This window comes from Pseudophryne corroboree, chromosome 1 (assembly GCF_028390025.1).
Source record: "Pseudophryne corroboree isolate aPseCor3 chromosome 1, aPseCor3.hap2, whole genome shotgun sequence".
Taxonomy (NCBI): Eukaryota; Metazoa; Chordata; class Amphibia; order Anura; family Myobatrachidae; genus Pseudophryne; species Pseudophryne corroboree.
The window spans coordinates 1,109,764,638-1,109,777,800 of record NC_086444.1 but is presented as its reverse complement, the minus strand read 5'-3'; positions in this window follow the sequence as shown (position 1 = coordinate 1,109,777,800).

The following is a 13,163-nucleotide window of genomic DNA, read 5'->3' as shown; positions in this document are numbered from 1 at the left end:
CCCCCCCCCACCCTCCCTCCCGTCCCTTAAAACTAAAATTTGGCACATTACCTCAATGGAAAAGATTACATACTATCTCCACGACCGGGGTCACATTTTTGAGCAGGTCTGGGCCCCCTGGCTCGCTGCTGAACGCAGATTGCCATCCCCCTCCTCCTGCTCCTAACTTCCTCCGTAGACCCATGGGCACTGCCTACTATTTCTCCTTCCGGCCTATCTCCTTCTCTTCTCTCTCTCTTTCTCCTCTTCCTTCCCTTTTTCTTGTCTCCTCTCGTCTCCTCCTTGACCCCCCTCTTCCTCTTTCTTCTGATCTTACTATTTCCAGGATATATACTATGCACAGATTGTACCGTGGTTCTCTCCCCCCCCCCGGTCCCCCTTTCCCACCTCCCCTCCCCCTCCCCGAATTCTACGTTTAAAGGTTACTGTTCTTTCTTCACTGAATAATCTTGTTGTTTACTTGAAAATCTGTGGTTTATACTGGACGCTGGTTCTGATGGCCAACTGTCCCATGTCTTCATGTAATGTTTTCTTACTGTGCTTAACCACGTATAAATAAAAAAAAAAAAAAAAAAAAAGAAACCGGACAGGTTCAAACGTCAGAAGGTTACTAAATTGGTTTTACCTCATTCTGACCACTTGGTTGACATACGTCAGGAATCTTTGGAGAACCCAGGAAAGAAATTCACCCCGGACAAGAAGATGCTAGCCCGCTATCCCCTTGCGGCAGAACTGAGTAAAAATTGGGAAACGCCACCACCGGTGGATTCGCAAATCACTCGGCTGGTGGTATCATCTGCTGTGCCATCACTTCTCTCAAGGAGCCGATGGATAAATGTGTGGAGGGCTGCTTAAAAGTTACCTATACACTTGCAGGGGCTGCGCATAGGCCCATAATTGCAGCTACTTGGGCCGCAGAAGCTATAGAGGCGTGGGCTCAGGAAATAGAGGCTGAGTTTCTGTCCATTTTTTCTGAACATGTCAGACAATGTCTCTCTTATATTGTTGTGGCATCTCATTACATTAAAGAAGCAGCTTCAGATGCAGGTGTTCTGGCGGCAAAGGCTGCTACGGCATCCATTTTGGCTTGCCGTATTCTCTGGTTGTGGTCCTGGTCGGTGGACTTGGACTCTAAGAAAACCCTGGAGGTGCTCCCATTTAAAGGAAACATCCTTGTCGCTGACTTGGCATCTGCTAAGACTGCATGTCTACCTAGTACTACTCCTTCAGCCCCGAAGGCTGAGTACTTCCTTTTGTTCATTTCACCCTCCGGGTAAAGCAAAGGATCAGGCGTAACCGAAACAGTCTCGCACTTCCAAAACCACCAAGCCCATGCCTAAACGTGCCTGGGTTGCCCTCAGCTGGCTTCCAAATTTGACAAGCCTTCGGCATGATGGGACGGGCCAGGGTGGGGTGGGAGGTTGACTTCTACAGTTCACCCAGGTATGGTTGAATACCACTTCAGACGCTTGGGTGCGGGAAGTCATCACTCACAGATACGCTATATCATTCAAGACACGTCCCCCTCCTTGCTGTTGCCTGATGGACATCCCTGTGGATCAGGTAAAGGCAACAACTATCCGTTTAGTGGTACAATTCCTCTTGAACACCGGATCTGGCTTAGAGGGGTAGGGGGTACTATTCAACGCTGTTCCTAGTCCCCAAACCAAATGGTTCCTCCTCTTTGAACAAGTTTGTGAGGGTCTCCAAGTTTCGTATGGAGACCCTTCGCTCTATTGTCCTGGCTATGGAACCAGGGGACTATATGGTATCCCTGGATATTCAGGATGCTTACCTGCATATCCCTATTGCCATGTCACATCAGCAATACCTGCGGTTTGCTATTGGCAATCTCCATTACCAATTCCGGGCCTTACCATTTGGTCTAAACTGTAAAATTTTGGCTGAATTTTCACCAAGGTAATGGCAGTTATGACGGCTTCACTCCACCGTCGGGGCATCCGGATCCTGCCATATGTGGATGATCTGCTGATCGTGGCCAATTCCCCAGAAGTTCTCCTCCATCATTTGGATCCGAAAGTCCAGTTTCTGCAAGCCCACGGGTTGCTCATCAACTGGAAGAAAGCATCCCTGGTCCCTGCCTAGAGCATGGTGCATCTGGGAACGTTGTTGGACACACACAACCAAAGGTTGTTTTGCCACAGGAGAAAGTCCTGAAGCTTCAGGGTAAGAAACATTGCTTCCTCTCTCGTCTGCGTGTGTCGAAACACTCGGCTATGCAAGTTCTAGGCCTCATGGTGTTGGCTTTCGACATGGTGGAGTATGCTCAATTTAATTCCCGCCCTCTGCAAAAACTAATTCTTGCCTAGTGGGACAGCATGCCTCACCGGATCAGGTCTCAAATGATTTCCTTGTCTCCAGAGGTCCATTTGTCACTGACCTGGTGGCTGTAGGACCATGAATTGAGCAGGGGTTGTCCCTGCTGGATCTCCAACTGGGTCCTTCTGATGACGGATGCCAGTCTGAGGGGTTGGGGTGCGGTGTTGGAGCAACACTCTCTTCAGGGTCGGTGGACCAGGGAGGAGTCTCTCCTCCCGATAAACATTCTGTAATTGCGGGCAGTGTTCAATGCTCTGTAACTGGCCCGGCATCTGGTACTGAACAGGCCTGTTCAAGTACAGTCAGACAATGCCACCACGGTGGCATAAATAAATCGTCAAGGCAGCACTCAAAGCTGCATGGCAATGTTGGAAGTGTCAAAGATTCTTCAATGGGCGGAACGCCATCTGTCAGCCATATCGGCAGTGTTCATTCCGGGGGTCCTCAACTGTGAAGCGGACTTCCTCAGTCATCAGGACGAACACACCGGAAAGTGGAGCCTTCATCCAGAAGTATTTGAACTCCTAGTGGACAAGTTGGGCTTACCAGATGTAGACCTGATAGCGTCTCGATACAATCACAAGGTTCCGGTCTTCGGAGCAAGAACAAGGGATCCTCAAGCAGCATTTGTGGACGCACAGGGCAATTCCATGAGACTTTCGGCTGCTGTATGTGTTCTCTCTGGTGTCACTTCTGCCCAGAGTAGTAAGAAAGTTCAAGCAAGAAGGATGAATCCTTCTTCTGATAGCTCCAGTGTGGCCCAGATGGCATTGGTTCTCAGACCTACAGGATCTCTGGCTAGAGCATCCTCTTCTGCTTTCGCAATGACCAGACCTCCTCGTTCATGGCCCTTGTGTTTATCAGGATTTGACCTGACTGGTTTTGACGGCGTGGCTCTTGAAGCTTCCGTACTGAGGGCCAAAGGATTTTCTGAGGCGGTCATTCAAACTATGTTGAATGCCCGGCTTCTGCTCCAATTTACCATAGGGTCTGGAATTCTTACTTTGCTTGGTGTGCATCTAACAATCATGATGTTTACAAGTTTAGTACGGCCAAACTTTTGTCCTTCCCACAACAGGGCCTGGACTTGGGCCTTCAGTTAGCCTCCCTCAAGTTTCATATTTCTGCCTTGTCGGTATGGTGTCAGAGAAAAAATTGCGACTCTGCCTGATGTTCATAGATTCACTCAGGGTGTTTTATGGATTCAACCTTCCTATGTACCACCTGTGGCTCCTTGGGATTTGTTGGTGGTGCTGGAGGCTTTGCAAGAGTCTCCGTTTGAACCTCTTGAATCTGCGGACCTTAAGTGGCTCTCTCTCAAGGTCTTGTTTCTGCTGGCTATTGCCTCTGCTAGACGGGTATCAGATTTGGGTGCCTTGTCTTGTAGGTCCCCCTATCTGATTTTTCACTGTGACCGGGCAAATCTTTGAATGCGCCCTGGTTATCTACCTAAGGTGGTGTCTTCTTTCCTCCTTAACCAGGAGATTGTGGTTCTGGCCTTTGTCTCTCCGGATTTATCCTCCAAAGAGCAGTCTTTGGATGTAGTATGGGCTCTCCGTATCTATGTGAAGAGGACAGCCTCCGTTATGAAGTCTGATTCTCTCTCTGTACTGTTTGGTTTTCACAAACGTGGCTGGCCTGCTAACAAGCAGACCTTGGCCAGATGGATTAGAATGGTGATTGCACATGCTTATGTACAGGCTGGCCTTCCAGCTCCTGCTACCATCAAAGCCCATTCTACTCGGTTGGACCTTCTTGGGCAGCCCGCCGTGGTACAACCCTTGAACAATTGTGCAAGGTGGCTACGTGGTCCTCAGTGAACACGTGCATAAGGTTCTATGCCTTCAATACTTCTGCCTCCCAGGATGCTTCCTTTGGACGCCGGGTTCTTGTGCCAGCTACAGTGCATCCCCTCCCATAAGGAACTGCTTTAGTACATCCCCGATGTTATTCCCTGTGTAATATCAGTGTACCCCACTGCAGAAAAAGGATATTTATGGTAAGAACTTACCCTTGTTAAATCTTTCTGCGAGGTACACTGGATTCCACAGGGTGCCCACCCTGACACACTTAGCTTCTTTGGGTTGGTATGGCATTAGCTGCTGACACCCTCTCCTGTCGTGAGAATGTGGTGTACATGGCTACTAATGTCTGTTGTCTCTTTTGCCTGCTACTGCATTGGACTGGTTAACGAAACTGAGCTCTCCTGTGCACGGAGGTGGGATTATAGAGGAGGCGGCGCTAAGCATCTTGGGAACAGTCAAAGCTTTTAGCCTGTTGGTGCCCCGGATCAAGATCCTACCATACAACCCCCCCCCCCCCCCCCCCCCCCGATGTTATTCCCTGTGGAATCCAGTGTACCTCGCAGAAAGAGATTTAACAAGTGTAAGTTCTTACCATAAATCTCCTTTTATGTGTACTTTTGGGGGAGGCTAGCAATATTTGCTAAATAGGCCCACAAACAATATATACAGGTGGCACAATGAACTTTCCAAAACCATACCACACCAAGAAATGTCACATTTCAGAAGAGGGAGTGACTCAGTCAAAGACGCTGAAACAAAACAAAACATTCCTTCTCCAGGATTTAATGATGGTCCTTTCAGTTTTTTCTCTTTCTCTATACATCCAAAGCTTCTTTTTCTCATAGTATATTATGGGTAAAAAGATAAGAAAAAGTTCAAATGTGTAGTATTATCCTTACATATGACCAAAAAAATCCCTTGATAAAGTTAGTGTGTAGAAATGATTCTGGAAAAGCAAGCACACCCCACTCACACTCAAATGTGCAGTGTTGTGCATATAAAGCAATTTTTAAAAAGATTTGTGGACAAAACATGTAAGGAGAATGGAAAATGGAGAAGGTGTAGGAATATATAAACACAGATAATATATTGAAAAAAGAAAAAAGTTATGCTAAACATTAAACACGTTACATTCAGTATTACATCAAGAAGGAGAATCTTCATTTATACTGAGCTGTGGTGAATCAGATAATAGAGATCTATGTATTAGTTGCAGATCTTCTCCACCTGTGACATACTCATGCCAAGGCCCCCACTTCATAATGGTGGGGAAGGCCAATCCCGAGTGGGGCACAGGAGTCATTTTCATCTCATAGTGGATATGCACTTTTGAAATACTTTAAGCAGAGATGGGAGTTGAGGCTGCTTCCAGTTCTGAGCAAGAGCAGCACGAGCTGCCTATGGCTATATGCAGGCTTGGACTGACCCACAGGGGTACAGGGGAATCCACCGGTGGTCCCCACCTCCTCCTCTAGGGATCAGGTTCCAGACTGAGCACTTGAATTATACATTATATATATGTTACCTTATAATGGACTATGGTGTATTTTATACAGTGCATTTCTGTTATTAATCTGTAATTAATCTGGTACATTATCATGCATGCAGCAGCTGAATTTACTGTATAAATTTATGAAAGCGCCCAGAATTTGCACTCTGTAATGGTTAGTCAAACCAATGAGGTGGCAGGCCACACCCCCTCTGCAGACTGACCACACCCCTATCTTGGCCCCTACCATTGCATTCCCCTGGTGGGCCCTACATGCCCCAGTCCGACACTGGCTATATGGCCTAGCACATATCTTTGAGATGATTGTATAATTGCAGGGTACAAATGTAGACGTGCCAGGTCAGGTACAGGGGTTAGTGTGATACCTGTCACTTTATATAATCAAGATAAATACCTATTCCCAAGTCCTTAAATATAGGGCATGTCCAAATGATATGATAAATATGGCCAACCTCAACACAATTTCACAAGCAATATTTTGATTGTGTCAGCCAGATAGTATGTATTCAATCAAGGGTGAGATACAATTTATATAACAACTTTGTCTGCATTTTTGAGTGGTTCAGGAGATAGGGTGACCTAAATTATGCTCTCACTGAATCTGGGAAGAGGACTTGGAGTACTGCAACTAAGTCGAATCTTGTACCAATATGAAATATCCCCCAACCTCTAGTAGATGTGAGGCATAAAGCCAAATTTATGGGGAGCATACCCACTGATCCAAAAACCTTAGTGGCACGCTTTAGCCAATGCCAAATCTGATAGTACTGAAACAGCACTGTAGGTGGAAGAGAGTAACGGTCCTGCAAACGAGAGACTGTAAGTAGCTGACTTTCTTCCATTAGGTTGCCTAGACTTGCAACATCACAAGACCTCAAAACAGGCATATGTACTGTAGATTGGGAAACAATTTAGAAAGGGCTAGAAGCGAAAAGTTAGCAGTAGGGAGGGATACAAGTTTTGAGTGTGATAATAACCTGTCCCAAATTTTCAATGACGTTTTAGTAGATAAAAAATATGTAGAACCAACATGACAAAAATATTTAGGTGTCCACATAATATTAGCTAAAGGGTAAGCTGTTCTTCATGGAAAATGGAAGGGAACCTAAAAGGGTGCTTCACTTGGATGAAGTAAGCCTGTTCATGCACTAGGGCTCCATCAGTAACCCAATGCAAGCAAACAATAAACATACAGTATGTGCACAAATGTGGTGCTTAATCCATGAACCAGAAACAATGATGAAAAAAGAGTGTGAAAAAAGAGTGGAGCAAATTGTCATGTAATAAATGAACAATTTTAATAAAAAGTTTTAAAACAATGGTACAGTTTCGGAACCAAGTGTCGCAGTGTGATTAGTGTAGAATTACAGGGACTGTATAATCACATACAATATGTATACAAATAATAACCAAAAGGAGTCATACAGGAAAGTGAGTAGGTATGTGCAGGTGATGTTAGTAGGGTGCTCCAGATGTAGCCTGCATTGGCTCCTTTTGCGATCTGGTAGATGGTATCAACAACCTCCATGGTTGTGAAAAGCAGGAGCAAGGTGTTGCCAATGCGAAGTGAGGCACTGAGTTCTCTTCCTCAGTGCTTATGTGTCTACTGTGCAGCCATCCTCCTAATAAGGGATGATATATGTGTAAAAATTATCACTTCCAGTCTAGTGAAATCAGTAAAAAATGATGTATTGCCCTGTGGTCACAATGTCGTGCCCTTCCTGAATCAAATGACAGGAAACGGAAATTACCTAATGCGTTCCATTGCCCGGAAGTGGAGGCTCCCAGGGTAGTGTGAGGTCCCTTGTCATTTTGGAGGCATGTGCATGGGATGGAAGTTAAATCCATAACTGGGGGGGGGGGGGGGGCATCTCGTTGTTACTGTATGGTGTTTAATGTGTACTGGGCTGTATCAGCTCTGATTGTCCAGAACTGGAGTTTGCACCCTGCATTTCAGGGTAATTCCTTGTGTTCCATAAACCCAAAGTTAGATGATCCTGTGTCTGTATAGTAAAACATGATTATTTTATGAAAAAAAATCATAAAAAGTAAATAAAGGAATTGATATATCGGTAGTTGGTCAAGATAGTCCTTAATCATTGAGTAAACAAAATCTCTAAAAGTTGTGTAGAAAACAAAATATATACAGATTATTTAAAAATTGTTGATATATGGAAAATATTGGAAACATTCTAATTATAAAAAAACATACTGTGAATCACGGAGGTGAGAAAAGAAGAAAAAAACTTGTGTCCATATTACATATATTCGTTGTCCACAAAACGAAATGTCTCTTTTGGGGACTTTTTGGTACTGATGGTTGATGTCTGGCGTGAGGTGTTTCTCTCATGATTAGATTTTTTGATAAGAGATGTGTGGACGGAGTTCCTCAAAAATTAAAGAAAATATAGATTAGTATATAGATTAGTAAAAGGCAAGGGGTAAAATAGAACAGTAATGATAAAATGTTACAAATAAACACACTTAAAAAGTACAAAAAACAAGGGTTATGAAAATGTTATGCTTTTCCTGAGGAACGTTTAGGGGTGTCCACTTTAGCTATGTGTGAGTCTGACATTTCTATCACTGTCCTCATAGAGAAGCCTCTTTCACCTCCTTCCACCATTTCTGCACCATCTGCACATGTGCGGAGCAGTAAAAGTAAACATGGTCATGATGATGGCATAATAGAAATTGAGGATTCTTGTGTGGAAGTGGAACAGGATGAGATGGATATGTGTGTAATATCTGACATTGAGGATGTTGATAATGTTGTTTGTGTAAGTCAGCCACCAGTGACTGTAGTTCTTGCCCATGATAAAATAAAAGCCATTGTGATGCCTGGGCATAAGACCAAAAAAGCTCCCTCTTGGGTGTGGGATTATTGTTACTCATAACCTGACAATGATTGTGATGGCATCTGCACCATTTGTGAGGCCAGGGTTAGTAGAGGTGGAGACGTTAGCCATCTAGTCAACTCCTATATGTTATGTAATTTGGGGCTAGTTCATGAAATTTATTGTACAAGATTATAATGTAATTAACAGCCTAATGATCAACCTCCTCATTAGTGATCGAAGATAGTCCAGAGCTCTGAGATTCCGTCTGAACATGAACTTTTTTTTAAAAAGTGCCAATCATTTACAAAGCAAAACAAACCTGGTTTTGCCTTGCAAATGATTGGCACGTTAAAAATCGTACAAGTTCAGCCAGAATCTCAGAGCTCCAACTGTCTCGCACTGCTTTACATCTGGCCCATGGTCTGAATGTTGACATTCAACATGTTGACATTCAGAATTTAAAAAATTAGAGAATGTAGACAGATGATTTTTTTTGTAACAATTTTATTTTTAGTATTAGGACTAGAGTTAGGGTTAGGGATACTTAAAACTGTATGGTTGACACATCGACTGTTGACATTTAGAATTTTGATGTCAACATTAGGTCAGTGTTGACCTTGTGAATGTTGACATTCGACATGTCAACCTCACATGCATGTTAACTAGAGATGTGCAATGGGCATTTTTCGTGTTTTGTGTTTTGGTTTTGGATTCGGGTCCACGGTCGTGTTTTGGATTCGGACGCGCTTTGGCATAACCACCCTTTCGGGTTTTGGATTTGGATGTGTTTTGGATTTGGGTGATTTATGAAAAAAACACAAAAACAGCTAAAATCATAGAATTTGGGGGTAATTTTGATCCTATAGTATTATTAACCTCAATAACAATAATTTCCACTCATTTTCAGTCTATTCTGAACACCTCACACCTCACAATATTATTTTTAGTCCTAATATTTGCACCGAGGTCGCTGGATGACTAAGCTAAGCGACCCAAGTGGCCGGCACAAACACCTGGCCCATCTAGGAGTGGCACTGCAGTGTCAGACAGGATGGCACTTAAAAAAATAGTCCACAAACAGCACATGATGCAAAGAAAAAAAGAGGTGCACCAAGGTCACTGGATGGCGGTCGCTGGATGGCTAAGCTAAGCGACACAAACACCTGGCCCATCTATAATTAGACTCCAGTATCATGTGAATTATAAGGCAATATCACTGGAATTATTCGTTATAATCAATGGAATTATTGGTCCAAATCACTGGAAGAAAATGACAAAATCACTAGAAATAAATGGCAGTAATGTCGGGAATTATATCAAATGGCAGTACCACTGGACACATACGGAAGTGTCAGACAGGATGGCACTTTAAAAAAAATAGTCCCCAAACAGCATTTCATGCCAAGAAGTAGCTGTCCCATATGTACCAAGAAGTAAGAGGGCAATGAGGTAGCTCTATGACTAAGCTAAGCAACACAAGTGTGCGGCACAAACACCTGGCCCATCTAGGAGTGGCACTGCAGTGTCTGATAGGATGGCACTTTTAAAAAACTAGGCCCCATACAGCACATGACACAAATAATAAATAAAAAGAGGTGCAAGATGGAATTGGGCCCTCCCACCCACCCTTATGTTGTATAAACAGGACATGCACACTTTAACAAACACATCATTTCAGCGACAGGGTCTGCCACACGACTGCGGGTGAAATGATTGGTTTGTTTGGGCCCCCACAAAAAAAGAAGAAATTAATCACCCCACAAAAGAAAGAAAAGAGCAATTCATATCTGGGACTGGTGGAAACTGTTCCATACAGCAAAACTGTCTGTATCCCAGCAATGGAGGCCAGACCGGAGCCTGCCAGTATGCAGTTTTGATGTCCACAGACATCCTGAGTTCTCTAGCCTCTCGCTTGGGGACTGCTATTACAGTGACTCCATCTGGACTTGAATCTCTTTACAAAAAAATTATAAGATCTTTTGCTTAAAATTGGTCCCACCAAGCCATCCAGCTTCAGTATTCCCACAACTGGAAAAAAAATGTTGTTTTTTTTATATGACAGGGACAAACCCACTGTCCTAACAATAGGCAGAGCTGATTAAACTAACTGCCAGGGGGAAACTCCTGAATCCAGTTTGTAACCCTGGGTAATCATTTTTATTACCCGGGATATAATAATAATCACTTAGGCTCCCCTGTAGTGATGTAGATGAGATCCCACCCCCCCCAGTGGACCCCCACATGGGAGTCCTTCCGTGTCACGCTGAGGACGCTGAGGGAGTAGAATCTAACCTCTGAAACCATGCACCTGTAGTGGGTGCAGACTTTCTGCTCTTTCTATGGCCTAGCCTCGTGCAGAAGTAGGCCATCACAAATTTTCTCAATCTGGCAGCCCAAGGGGACTGTATCAGAGAAGCAGAGTTACATGTTCTCACAGGTGGTGCTGCGGAAGGAAGCAAAGCTGACTTACCCAAAGCAGCCTTTGTATTCAGAGTGTCCCAAGCGGTGTCTTACCTGCGAAGGGGAGGTACCTTTTGGATATGGCGTCTGCATTCCATTGGCGGATCCAGAGACCTCTGCAAGCCGCTACTGCCATGGAGGATGCTCTAGAATTCATCAGCCCAATGTCCCTCATGGCTTTCACCATGAATTTAGCAGAATCCTTTATGCGACCTAGAATCAGACAACATCATCCCTATGGATTGTATCAAGGTCTTCTATTAACTTGTCTGACCATTTTAACATAGCCCTAGCTACCCCAGTGCATGCAATAGTGGGCCTAAGGGCGGCTCCAGTAGCCGTGTAAATGGATTTTAGAGTTGTCTCTATCTTGCGGTCAGTCAGCTCCTTTAACAAGGCCGAGCCTGGTACAGGTAATGTAATTACCCCTGATGGTCAGGACACCGAAATGTCCATTATGGGAGGAATCTCCCATCTCCTTCTATCCTCCTCAGGAAAGTGATATGTCTTAAGTACTTTATTGGGGATGTGAAAAACCTCTTCTGGGTTTAACCAGGATCTTTCAAATAGGGTATTCAACTCTTCCGAAACCAGGAATGTCACTAATGATTTTGCAGTTAGCATACAAGAATTTTCCTTTATTTGTATAGGTATTTCTAGCACATCCCTAATGGCATTGATAAATTGCTGAATTTTATATTCCAATCTATCATAGTGCCCCCCTCTAACTTCTGTGTCGATCCCTGTGTCGGCATTGATGTCCGCGTTGGCCTGCAAGACCTGTGTATCAGGAGCTGAGGGGGTCCTAGATGAAATGGACTTATCCATATCTAGAGCATTCTTCATAGCTTTTTTCCAGCAACTTAATAGAGTATGCCCTAATGAATTCTGAGGAATCTTATTTCCTAGGCTATGCAGCCATTCTGTCTCCATCCTAATGGGATGAAACCACTCAAGGCAATCCTGAGTACCTGATACAGACTCCTCTAAGGAAGACACCTCCACAACATTTTGTTCTGACATGACACTGACCAGTGATACTGAGCACTGATGATACTACTGAGCAGTGATACTGAGAACTGACACTACTGAGAACTGACACTGAGCAGCACGATGCAGCACAAGACACTGAGCACTGATACTGAGCACTAATAATACTACTGAGCAGTGATACAGAGCACTGATGATACTACTGAGAACTGACACTGAGCAGCACGATGCAGCACAAGACAATGAGCACTGACCAGGTATACTGAGCACTGATACTACTGAGCAGTGATACTGAGCACTGACCAGTGATACTGAGCACTGATGATACTACTGAGCAGTGATACTGAGAACTGACACTGAGCAGCACAAGACACTGAGCACTGATGATACTACTGAGCAGTGATACTGAGCACTGATGATACTACTGAGAACTGACACTGAGCAGCACGATGCAGCACAAGACACTGTACTAGTATTAGTATTAGTGAGCAGCACAAAAGCACTCTGGAATTGTCACCCCCCAGATACCACTGTGACTGGAATGATGATGACCGATGCACAGTCACAGGATACTACTACCACAGCACCCTACAGCAGCAAGATGCAGCACAAGACACTGTACTAGTATTAGTATTACTGAGCAGCACAAGACAATGAGCACTGATACTGAGAACTGACACTGAGAGAACATAGCCACGCCCTCTCTGTACTCTCTACAATGCGCGAGTGAAAATGGCTGCAACGCGCGGCTCTTTATATGGAATCCGAATCCCGCAATAATCCGACAGCGGGATGATGACGTTTTGCCTCGTTTGGGTTTTCCGAGTCAGGCGGGAATAACCGAGCTGGGCTTGGAACCGTGTTTGACACGTGGGGGTAAATTTACTAAGATTCGTATTTTCCCGTTTGAGGTCAAAGTTCAATCACGAATGACATCGAAAGTGTAAATATGCAACTTTTTGAATTGATTACGACTAATTTACTAAGCTGCCGTATTCTGCATTTTCGTTTTTTCCGATGTCGATGTCATTCATTTTTTTAGGCAGTGTTTTACGTGAGTGACTTGTAAAACACTGCCGACTTTAATACAATGACTCTCGGCCGGATCTGAGAGATCCGTGCTGGGCTTCATTGTGCACCTTGTAAAAAAAAAAAAATGTTTAAACTTAAAAAAAAAATTGCGTGGGGTTCCCCCTCCTAAGCCAAACCAGCCTCGGG